General features: G+C 41.5%; 1 non-coding gene across 1 annotated transcript; it reads left to right on the forward strand.

Moving 5' to 3' along the window:
* Window positions 1–336: 336 nt before the first annotated feature.
* Window positions 337–460, forward strand: LOC149819941 (U6atac minor spliceosomal RNA). The gene has a single exon (XR_016426905.1). It is a non-coding gene; the product is annotated as a U6atac minor spliceosomal RNA (small nuclear RNA).
* The last annotated feature ends 11,811 nt before the right edge of the window (window positions 461–12,271 follow it).

Consider the following 12,271-nt stretch of genomic DNA (forward strand, 5'->3'; position numbering starts at 1 on the left):
GTTATTGAAGGATGTCAGCTATTGATGATCTGTTTAATGACTGCGGCAGATATATCGACCTGTTTGTGAGATGGCAACAAGCATCAAGCCCCATATTTTACCAAGTCAAGCGGTATGTATACCTTCATTGTCATGGCTCTTGTCATTATTCAGTTTTCCATTGAAGGCAGTCAGATGCTGAGTATTCATTAGAACATGTGCAGCATGCAAAAATATGGTGGGTGGTCATTGAAAAAGTCGTCATCATCATTATCCAACTTTATCCAAGTATACAGTGTCGGCTTTACGAGTCCTATTTCTCCATTCCTTCCTGTATAGACCTATAACTACGGCCACTTTACACTTTGAAGGAGAGATAGTTGGCATTTCCGTTGATGGGGGGTGGGAGCAGCCTTCAGGCTCCATACTACCCTACACAGTTAAGGCTACCTCTTTTGATGGATCTTTACTCAAATTTTCCAACTCCATTATTAAGGGGTTTTTTCACCCTACTAGTGTCAATCGTAAGCTTAGATAAAGGAGAAAGGTTGACATTAGTGGCAAAGGAATACGGGCCATATTGAAAGAAGTACAAGAAACAAAAACATCAATCATGCTTAGCCGGTAGTAAACTCTGCACAAACTAATCCAACATTTCTAGAATCCAGTCAGTGAGGACTTTCTTTGGACAACAATTATCTGTGCGATATTAGCGGAACAAGTGAAGGAATGAGCTACAGGAGCAGCAAAACCAATGCCATACCATAAAATATCAAAAAAGAAAAAGAACAAAAAAAGGAAACCAATTTGGGCGTCTCAAAGCTTTGGATCTACAGTGTTTGCCTGGACGACTGCCTGTTACAGTAATGGGGTTCATAGAGTGGGGCACCAATTCACTCAACAGTCACATTCTTTCAACAATGTACCCTCCACATCCAAACTCCATGTTGTTCAAAGACAGACTTTAAGGGGGCGTTTGCATAGCCGTCCACGTGAGTCCGCCAGACACCCACTGTGTGAGCCCCATAGTTCGTAAGGACTTTCCAGAATGGCAGATCTCCCAACCCAGCACTGGTTTTACTGTATGATGAATGAGAAAAAGTCACAAGCTATTCCAGACGGCTTCAAGATTTTGAAGGGAGCAACTTGACCCATATATAAAGCCCCAAAGAGGGTTGGCCTTGGCTATCATACGGGTGGTCAAGGTTCGAATCTTGTGGGCGTCACCTCCTTACATAAGCCAATGCCCAGCATAGGCCTCTGGGGCAAGGGTCCTAGCCACGGAGTTTTCTCTTCTGAGGGTAGATCTATAATCTACCTGTTACCAGGTTGTGGGTTTCTCCGTGTAACTAAACCCGAAAAAGAAAAAACTTGACCCATATAAATCTGCACTTAATGAAGTAGCGTTACATTCTAAACATAAAGGGTCCTGCTATGTCAAGTTGGTAAATGCATCAGCAATACCATCACCATATTTTCCATCTGAGCATTGATTAGTCTGATCGATCACATCTCAAATGAGGATAATTTTAGTGGTTGAGAGATGCAATGAAATACATTGATTGGTTCAGAAGCAGCACAGAAGGTTATTCAATTTGCACGTATAGTAAACAATAATCTCCCTGAGAACAATTTCTATTGTTGAAATGATGAAATGGAATTGTATCCCTTACAATTACTCTAAATTGCAAAAGATGACCTTGGTGGCGAGGTGTGGTTAGGTGATCGGGTCCTAGTACTTTACAAAGTACTCAAGCCACACAAAACAAAGAAAATTGCTCTGCCTGCAGCAATTTTCTGTGTAAAACACAACACAGAAAATCGCTACACACACAGCAATTTTCTGTGTTTTGTGTGGCCCGAGTATTTTTTTTTTGATAGACAAGCTGGGGTTAGGCAGACCCCTGCCAGGTATCTCTTAAGCCCTATGTGGCAGAGGGATTCGAACCTGGGTCTTCAGCTTGGCACAGACCCTGCTTACTTTACAAGTGGCAATCCCCACAAACTCTAAGGGCACATTTGCATTACTTCTCATGTCCGTGGATCTGAGTTGGCATGGGATATGCCGATATGGCCTGGGACCCATGCCAAAAGTCGGAGGTGATTCAAACGGTGGATTTAAAATCAAGGATCTTAAATCCTTGAAACAAAGGGAGAGAGGAGGCCCCAGGGAGGTTGGTGTAGTGGGGTGGGCCTTGGCTGCTCGATGGGGCAGTCAAGGTTCGATTCTCATGGGCATCACCCATCTACACTAGTCAATGCATAGCATAGGCTCCGGAGTCAGGGGTTCTAGCCTCAGAGTTTTATGCAGCCAGCACGATTGACTGGAGGTATGTCTGGCTGAGCCAGCGCGACCAGGTCTTCATGTTGGGTGTAGTTTTTTTGGGTTATAAATTTTAAAAAAAAAAAGGAAGAGAGGGGAGTATCCTCAGATGGGTGTTAGATGAGAGAACTGAGGATCTCTCCTCCGATCAGATAGTCCGAGTGATTCAAATTGCACCCTAAAGGTTTTTAAAAACTTTGAGCTTCATTCCAGCAGGTGTAATGGCAAGTCCAAAAGCCAATGCCAGCTTCTCCTACGGTGAAAAAGAGCAAATTCCTTCTGTTCTTATCTCACAGCATGCAAAGGCATAGTAAGCTTAGGTAGACGTTCAGTCAAGCTCGTGTTTTTTTCCCTAGATGTATCACATAAGTATAGGCGTGGTGCGGTTACATGATACAGTGTGAGTACAGTTAATATAACATGGCTGTAGGTAGGGCCAGCAAACGAGCTTTATGAGATGAGCTTGAATTGTTCAAGTTTAGCTCATTCTTGTGGTGGGCCAAGCTGAGTTCGAGCTCATAATCAGCCCGAGCTAAATGAGCTGAGTTTGAGGCAGCTTGTTTATAGAAAAAATACATTGTTTTCTAGCTGGAAGAAATAGAATTACTAAATAGTGCATGTAAAATATATTTCTTGCTACCTAAAGAGTTTATGAGTTGATCCAAGCCGAGTACCTATTGTTCATATTCAGCTTGCCGAGCCTACTTTGTGTTTGAACAAGCCCTTTACAAGCCAAGCCACGAGCGGCTCGACTTGTTTCCCAGCCCTAATCCTATGAGTGCTGTTAAAGTCCGAAGAAATGGCTGATGAATGGGGTCGGAATGGCATTTCATCTGTCAAATTCATGGCTTACCCTCAACAACCCTGCATGGCAAAGCAGGTCCATGAAGATGGTGCAGTGACAACGCTTCTTTTCAGCATCACCCTCTAGCATTCAAGTCAGAGTGACATCAAGCCATGTTTCATTAGGTTTTAACTATAAATTCCCAGGCCCACGAGGGCTCTGCTCATCTGGTAGCGGGACTCGAAAGCCACTAAGCTGAAAACATATCACAAGTTGGAAACCCAAGAGTATCCCTTGCTGTGAGGCCAAAACTGGTGAAATCCCTCGTGGGCAAGGGGGCCTGGGGGTTTTGCACCAATTGGTTCCTCAATGAGTGTAGTTTATATATATATATATATATATAATCACTAGAATATGAGAACTAATGTGTGAACTGCATTTTTTATGGATGTGATCTGCATGCTTGGTTTTATAAGAACCTGTCTTATTTTGATGCATAAACAAGATATTTTTAAGGCTTTAAAATCAATGGCTCATCCTTCATAAATATTTAAGCATTAAAAAATTATATGTACATGGTTGGATTTGCAAAAAAAGTATTGGAAATGCTCATATTTCTCTCTCTCTCTCTCTCTCTCTATATATATATATATATATATATATAATGGGTAGGTGTGAAATGATGTGTTAAATGAGTTTTTTAGGGTTTTTTCTTTTATTTTTAAATTCTGATAGTACAGATGTGATATATGTAATTGATTTTATAAGGATCAACTCTTGAGTGTTCGATTCTAACAAGTGGATGGGTTTTTATAAGCTTTGAAAAATCAATGGCTCAAAATCTTTGTAAATTTTTGAGGCTCCAAATATCATTTTTTTCATTGAAAACACATGATCCAGGTGTGCATTCCTCGTATCGACCATGGCCAACACATTTATGGGGTCGGAACTGCGAAAAAAACATCGGAAAGGCAGAAAAACCTATTTAGCACATCAATTTTGCACCTACCCATTTCTCTCTCTATATATAGAGAGAGAAATTGGGTTTTTAGCTTCTCCTGTGCTTTTTACGTGGTTCTGAAGCTATAAATGTGTTGGGCATGATCGATTTACTAAGAATCCATACTTGGATCATGTGTTTTCGATGAAAAAAATAATGTTTGGAGCTTCAAAAATTTATAAATATTTTTGACCATTGATTTTTCAAACTTTATAAAAACCCACCCATGTGTCGAATGTTTCAAGAGCATATCCTTATAAAATCAATCAAGTACATAGATCTGTATGAGAATTTAAAAATAAAATGAAAAAGGCTGAAAAACCTATTTAGCACCTAACCTATGAGTAGCTACCGATCACTATGTATATATATATATTATATATATATATATATATATATATAGAGAGAGAGAGAGAGAGACGAAAAGCGATCAACATTACTTAAAAGTGAAACTCAACAAAGCGTTGAGTCCCACAAGCACAAACACAACATGAAAACACCATTTACACAAAAACAGAAAAAACCGAACACAAGACAGAAAACTCATCAAGGACCATAGACATCTAGATGAGGATCGGTTGGAGGCAAAGGCAGGTCTTTGAGATATATACGTAAGATAGCATACACATCAGCCAAGACCCTATGAGTCAAAAGGTTAAGGTTGAACGGAACATCCCGAAAAGTAGCATCATTTCTGTCCATCCATATGAACCACCAAACTATAAATAACCAAACTCTCCAAATAGTCCTCCACTTCTTTTCATGTCTAATTATAGTCGGACTGAGGATAAGATCTAACGTGAAGCAACCCTCCCGCACAACAACTGATGGAGCCCTCCAAGTTTTAGAAAACAATTCCCAAAACACTTCACAGGACCAAAAAAAGATGTGTGGTTTCTTCAGTTCGTCGACAAAGCACACACCAACTGGGAAACTGAAACCCCATCCTCTTGATATTATTATGGGTTTGTATCCGATCATGAAGAATCAACCAAGCCAATACCTTGGTCCTCGGAGGTGGTCCCTTCGCCCATAAAACATGTTTGGGGATCCAGCCCGAGCCTGGAGGTAAAAGAGAACGGTAGACCTTGTGGACTTGGAAAACTCCCGCAATTGAGACTGCCCATTGAAGCCAAGATATGTCTACCCCTACGTCCAAATCCCTGTCAAGAAACAAACGCAATGCCCTAAACCACATTTTCATCAAATGCGATGTGTATGGTCCATGAGCCCCCCGACGAACAACAAGTGAATCGATTAGACCATATTTCAGTTGGAGGAAGTTTGCACATGCATCCTGTGAAGTATGAGCCAACAAACACTGCTTCACAGCCAATGCCACACTCCTTTTACGCAAAGCAAAAATTCCTAAGCAAGCCATAGTCCTTGGCATAACGATGGAGTCCCATTCCACCAAGTGCCTCTTATAAGGTCTATTTACACCATGCCACAAAAAGCTGGACAAGACGCGCTTAAGTTGTTGCTCAACGTTGACTGACATGACACAAACCGACATGAAGAATTCTAAAATTACTGACAAAACATGACTGATCAAAGTAATTCTGCCTGCAAAAGACAAATATCTGGCATGCCAAGACTGGAGCTTAAGACACACCTTGTCAACAATTGGTGTCCATGATGTTTTAGAGGTTGGCTTGACTTGTAGGGGTAGCCTCAAGTACTTAATCGGCAATGGCCCTAAAGCGCAGTTGAAATTTTTTTCCGTCGCGTTTTGACTGGTCGGATCGCCATTCAGAAGCGTGACCGAACACTTATTTTCATTGAGCTTCAGCCCGGACAAAGCTGTAAAAAATATGATAATAAGCTTTACGCGGAGCATCTGCTGCAGTGAAGCCCTTCCGAAGACTAGCATATTGTCTGCATATTGTAGAATATGCCCAGAAAAACCTTAGATATTCAACGATTGTACGAAGCCCCTTGTATGCGTGCGTCTAAGAACCACCGCAAGTCCTTTTGCCACTGTATTAAATAAAAACAGAGATAACAAACATCCCAGCCGTAGGCCGCGTCGCAATAAAAACTGCTCCCCCTTTATCCCGTTAATGGACACCATGGCTTGTGCATTGGTAAGGAGCTCTGACACTCATCTGGAAAAATGACTGTTGAATCCCATGTGATTCACCACTTGCAAAAGAAAAGGCCAGTATACAGAATCATATGCTTTATTAAAGTCAAGCTTCAACACGAAGTAAGAAGTACGACTCGCGTGCATGGAATGAATGACCTCTGAAGCCGATATATATGCTTGTTGAACTCTCCTATTTGGAATAAAAGCAAACTGAAAATCAGAAAATAGATTAGATGCCACCAATTTTAGTCTTGATGCTAAGACCTTTGCAACTATATGATACAAGGCTTCCATTATAAAAATGGGACGGAAGCACATAATATCTATGGCGATGCTTTCTTTTGGAATAAGGGAGATTAAACCGACATGACACTGCCTAGGCAGTCTATAGTTACGATGAAACTCATTAAACACTATACACAATTCACTCTTCACTACTCCAAAAAACTTTGAAAAAATCTACAGGGAAACCATCTACTCCCTGTGCCTTCCAACTCGACAAATCTTTAATTGCACTCATGATTTCTGCTTCTAAAAACCTACGTTGCAAGGTTAAGACCTGATCTGGTTGAAGAGAAGGAAATAACTCATGCCCAATATTACCTCTTGTATTTGGCAGAATAGAATAAAGCTTCTCGAAATAGTTAGAGATCGCCGACACAAGATTTTGCCCTTCCCACAACACCCCGTCAATTATGATCGATTGAAGGATACTTTGTCTAAACTGATTGGAAGCAAATAAATGGAAAAAATGAGTATTTTCACCCCCTGCCGCCAACCATTTCACCCGAGCACGCTGCTTCCATTTCAACTCCTCTTTTATCCTTCAACATTTCAATAACATCGTCTGATCAGCAAGTCTGCTTTGCAATCCCTTCAACTGCTCGTTCGACAATCCTTCGGTGGAAGATAATAGGGTGAACAATGATGAGATCTATGCCTCTCATTCAACCATCTCATGAAACTTACTTACAGACCGCCTTTGCAACCAAAGTTTAATATCCTTAGTTAGGCGCAAAAGCTTTTTTTGGTATCGGATAGCAGCCCTGTCTTCATGAACCCTCAAAGTTCAGGACCCCTTAACCACTGAATGAAACTCTGGTTCAGTTAACCACCACTGCTCGAAAGAAAATCGATGAACTGATCTAAAGCCTCCTCCCTATTGTACGATCACATGACCATGGTCGGACACGGTTGAGGGAATAGTCCACCCTTTTATATCTGGGATGATTTCGAGGAATCCAGTTAAAATTAAGACCGCAACAAAATCGTGGAATCCTCTGATCGACGGATTGGGAATCACTAAATTGTTCGAATCTTGAATGGACAATAAACAGTTAAAATCTCTCAATAGAATATGGCAATCACCAGCCAGAGTGAGCACTTGATTTAGATCCTCCCATAACAATAATCTCCTAGAAGCGCAATTTGGGCCATAAACTGCAGTAAGCACGACCACACGGTTCAGAGCTTGTACAGTGAAAGCGATGGAAATCGAAAACTGACCGAGGTTCACTTGAGCCCCCCCCCCCAATGAAGACTTCCACAAAATTAAAATACCCCAGCATCATTAACAACCGCTTTAAAATAGAAGCTTGCACCCCTCCACAACTCTGAAACCGAAGCAATAGAAACCTCTTGCATCTTTGTTTCACAAATAGCAATCACATTCAAATTTTTCTGTCTAATCTAATTAGACAAGAATAAGCGTTTTGTCGAGCAGTTTAGGCCCTGAATATTCCAGCAAGCCATCTTCATTAGACACAATATAGAAAAATCTGAGGTCTGCGTGTCCAGGATGAACGACGTGGCGAGACATCTTTCCTTTGCACATGATATATAGTGATGCTAACATCCCTTCCATTTCGTGTATACCCCAAACGAGAGGGCGTTGAAGACACATCATCAGGGGAAGGCTGGTTAACTGATGAAACCACAGTTGTAGCATGGGCCGTAAGATCCTTCGAGATTTCATGTAGTTGCGATTTCGATAACTCAATACCCAGTAGTTGTGTTGCCGCCGTGACATCAAAGCTCATCACTTGAGAAAGCAATCGGTCATCATCCCCCTTTTCTCCTAAAGATTTCCCTTCATTGACTCTGTGCACAATGTCTATTTGCACCACTTGAAGAGCTGCGAAGAAGTCGTGGTCCTGACCTGCCCTCCCAGCACAAACTAAGGCAGGAGCCATATCCGCCCGATACGAAAAAGCTCTTGTTCCAAAACAAGAAGTGAGAGAAAAGATGCAGGTCGTAGGAGTTTCCAAGATGATTTGAAGTGGTCCCATGATGATATATTTTATGTTGCCAATCGTCGAGAAAATGACATGGCATAAAAAAGAAATATCTATGCCCTAGCCAAGAACGATACATCCTTCAGGGGATGCTTTCTCTCAAGTTTTCATAATAGGGCGGGTAGAATATGAAGCGTCAGAGATCACAACATCTAAGTAGCCATAACTCTGATCCTCTAGCACAGAGCGAGTAATGATGTTAACATCTTCACGAGGAGATTTTTTCTCTAAGAATCGAAAAGGACCCTCCGGTATAATGGTGAACTGTGACGACCGCTCCATCGCGGGTTCACAACGGTCATCCATTGAAGACGCAAGTTTCGACGACAATGAAGACTTTCCAGTGGGAATTTTGTTTGTCCGACGGACGGGAACACAGATGGATCCCACCCGAAAGGCTTGGAACGAGGGCTCAAAAGATTCAAACAAGCATAAACTCCTGCATATTGCTGAAGGTAACCTTCTTTCGTGAATCGCACGGTGTATGTACTGGATCCAAATGCAAATGAGCAAAATGGCGAAAGCTTTGTCGGATGCAGCAAACAGGGTGGCTGCGTCCCTGACGCTCGCACCCACAATGGAAACAATCGTTGCGACTGCGAAAATTCAACAGATGTTGTTACGAGGAATGACAGGCGAACGGAAGCACCATGTTGTCGCAGACAATAGGCAGCCCCCCCATCGTTAAGGGACTTCTCCAAAACACGCAGGGCATCACGGTTGATGCGACGAGATTGGCGAGAGCTGAGGTCCCAAAAAGCTCCAAAATTCGGTCGGTGGTGACGATAATGTGCTATAGAAGCTGCCCAAAGATAAACTCCTCACAGAGAGAGGGCGAGAGAGACCGAGAGGTAGTCTGGTGAGGGGGTGGAAGGGCATCGACACAGGGCCATATCTGTGTCGATGGTCCCAGCAAGCGGACAGAGTGGCCAGAGAGAGAGAGAGAGAGAGAGAGAGAGAGAGAGAGAGAGAGAGAGAAACCACTCACCGTTGGATTTGCGGCGGCAGTTGGAATCCTTGATGCCGGTCGCCGGAACCCCAAAATCCTTGACGCCGGTCGCCGGAACCCCAAAATCCTTGACGCCGGTGGTCGAAACCCCCTTCACTCTGTAAAACCCCTTTTTGCAGGCTTGAGTTGGTGGCTCCAGTGCAGCGAGGGCGTCGCTGCAGAGGAGGTCGGGCCGGCGACGGTGGCTTCAATGCGTTGAGGGACGATGCTGCAGAGGATGAAACAAAGGTTGGGCGACAGTGGGGCGTAGCTGCAGAGGAGGTGGGTTCAATGAGGGTTCCAGCAGAGAAAGAATGGGAAGGGGATATATCGTGCAGTTGTGGGTGGGTTCGATTGGGGTTCCAGTAGATATGCAACAGGAGGGGAATATCATGAAGTTGTGGGTGAGTTTGATTAGGGATTCCAAAGAGAAAGAGAATGAGTGGGGGATAATGGAATGTCTGTGAGTGGGTTAGATAAGGGGGTTCCAGCAAGTGAGAACGAGAGTGGGGAGGGGATGGGATGGGCTTCAAAGAGAGAGAGAGAGAGAGAGAGAGAGAGAGAGAGAGAGAGAGAGAGAGATTTACATGCGTAGTAAATGCGATGCGAGTACAAAGTTCAGGATTTGGTTTTGGTATGATTTAATTTTAAACACTTGTTTGACTGTTCTAGAAAACATTATAAGTTTCTAATCAACTTTGATACAGTTTTCAAGAAAATTAATAAAAGTTCCTAAAAAATCGATACCAAGCATAAAAACACTTGTACTCGCCGGCGAACAATCCCTTAAAAAAAAAAAGACAACCCCCACAACGCCTTGAAGTGGGCCTAAGTCTTTGATTGCTACAGCTTCGAGTGGAATCTTATAGGTAAGGTGGAAATGCAACCGTACCCTTGATCATGTGCACTAGTTGTTCCATAGTTACTGCTTGTAGTGAGGGCCAATGTTGTAGGTATCGTCATCGGCCCTGAATCGTTTCAGCTGGATCGGCAAGTGAATAGTTCTGTATCAGCCAAAATACAATAAAAAAACATTACGTGTCAATGAGAGAGTGACATGTGAAATTATTAAAATAATATAAAAATTTAATTGTTTAATATTTTTTATATTTATTAAAAAATAGTCAATTCAAGGGTGATGTGTATCGGCTAATACTCAAAGTGTTGCAGATATTCTTTAAGAAGAGTGTTGGTTCTTTCCGTTTGGCCATCCATCCGGTTGAAAAATGAAACTCCATCCCCAATACTCAAAACACTTTCTGCCATAACTTTCATGTAAAACGCAGGTCACGATGATTGACAATGTTTTATGAAATCTTTCGAATGGTCACAACGTACTTTACTAACTGTACCTATAGGCGGCATCGGCATGAAGATGACATGGTTCGAAAATCGATCGACTACCACAAATATCGAACCACAGTTGTTCACCTTTGGTAGTTTCAAAATGAAATCCATTGAGATGCTCTCTCATGGGCAGCTTGAAATAGAAAGATGTTTGAGTAGTTCTACCTGATTACTCAACTTATCTTGGGACCAAGAAAACAACATTACAGTAATCAGTGAACCCAAATACTTGTTTTCAAATTCAAAAAGTATGAACACTGCTTTGTTGGAGTCAATTAATTTTTAAATGCTATTTAGATCACTTATCATAATTAGATTTGTTACAATTGGTTTATTCCATCAATATGTAATAATTGATAGTAAGAATCAATAAGAGTTTCGTCAATGGGAATTCGATAGAAACCAAAGTTTTATCTTTATTCATAAGCTATAAGCAAAATGTTTTATTTTTTTATTGTCAAGCTGAGGTTAGTCCGACCTCTACCAGTTACATTTAAAATATCATCACATTACAGAGCATCGATGGAAAGAAACAAATCAGAGATTGCAAGGCTCCATGAATTACCTATCTCAAAGGTAAATCGTATGGTGATGGAAATTGAAGGTAAAATCCATGAGCAGCATGAGTTGAGTGAATCAGAGAAATTTGAGTGTCATAGTTCACGTCCCCAAGATGAGGATCGTCACAGCCAAGGAGCAGAAAATGTCCTTGTTTGGTGCTGCTGGCTTATACTTGTATGGTGGTGCACTTGGAAAGATAGAAATTGACGCACTTTCAGCGAAGTTTTCATTGCACCCCCCCTGAGTCTTTCAGGCGTACTCTCTTAGTAGACATCTTAAGCCTGGTTAGGGTCCTATGGGGATATGAGGATGTTAACTGGTGTTTTGAGCTGATTCCTCTTCTTTTCAGGCTTTATTGGTTGAGTTCTCAACCTGAGGCTGTATTATCTATTTACTATTAATAAAAAATTTCTTCACTAAAAAAAAAGCCAAATATGTGGGTTATTGTCAAAACTCAAAAATGCTGCACTAAGAGTAAAAAAACTTTTATGGCCTCTGTGAGTTGCACTCTCTCTCTCTCTCTCTCTCTCTCTCTCTCTCTCTCTCTCCTCTTAGCAATTAAGAGTGTGTCCTTGAATAGAGAGATGAAGGTTAAGATGATTAACATTTTGACAGAGGGTAAAACTGAGTTAATTTCCTTTGTTATGCTCACCGCGAATAGGTCAATGCCGATTCTCAAGTGAATCATTTTGCATCAGCTAAAAAATAATTTAAAATATTTTGCATCAATCAAAACATGACACATGTTAAAACCATTAAAACAATATTAAAATATTAATTTAAAACATTTTTATATTTATTAAAATTAGCCAATTTAGGTTAGTATTGTATCTATTTTTTGCGGATACGATACGCACCCATACTGACAACATTGGGTAGGACCATGGGACCCAAAAGCCATTAATA

The sequence above is a fragment of the Nuphar pumila genome, chromosome 12 (genome assembly GCF_984573655.1).
Source record: "Nuphar pumila chromosome 12, dmNupPumi1.hap1.1, whole genome shotgun sequence".
Taxonomy (NCBI): domain Eukaryota; kingdom Viridiplantae; phylum Streptophyta; class Magnoliopsida; order Nymphaeales; family Nymphaeaceae; genus Nuphar; species Nuphar pumila.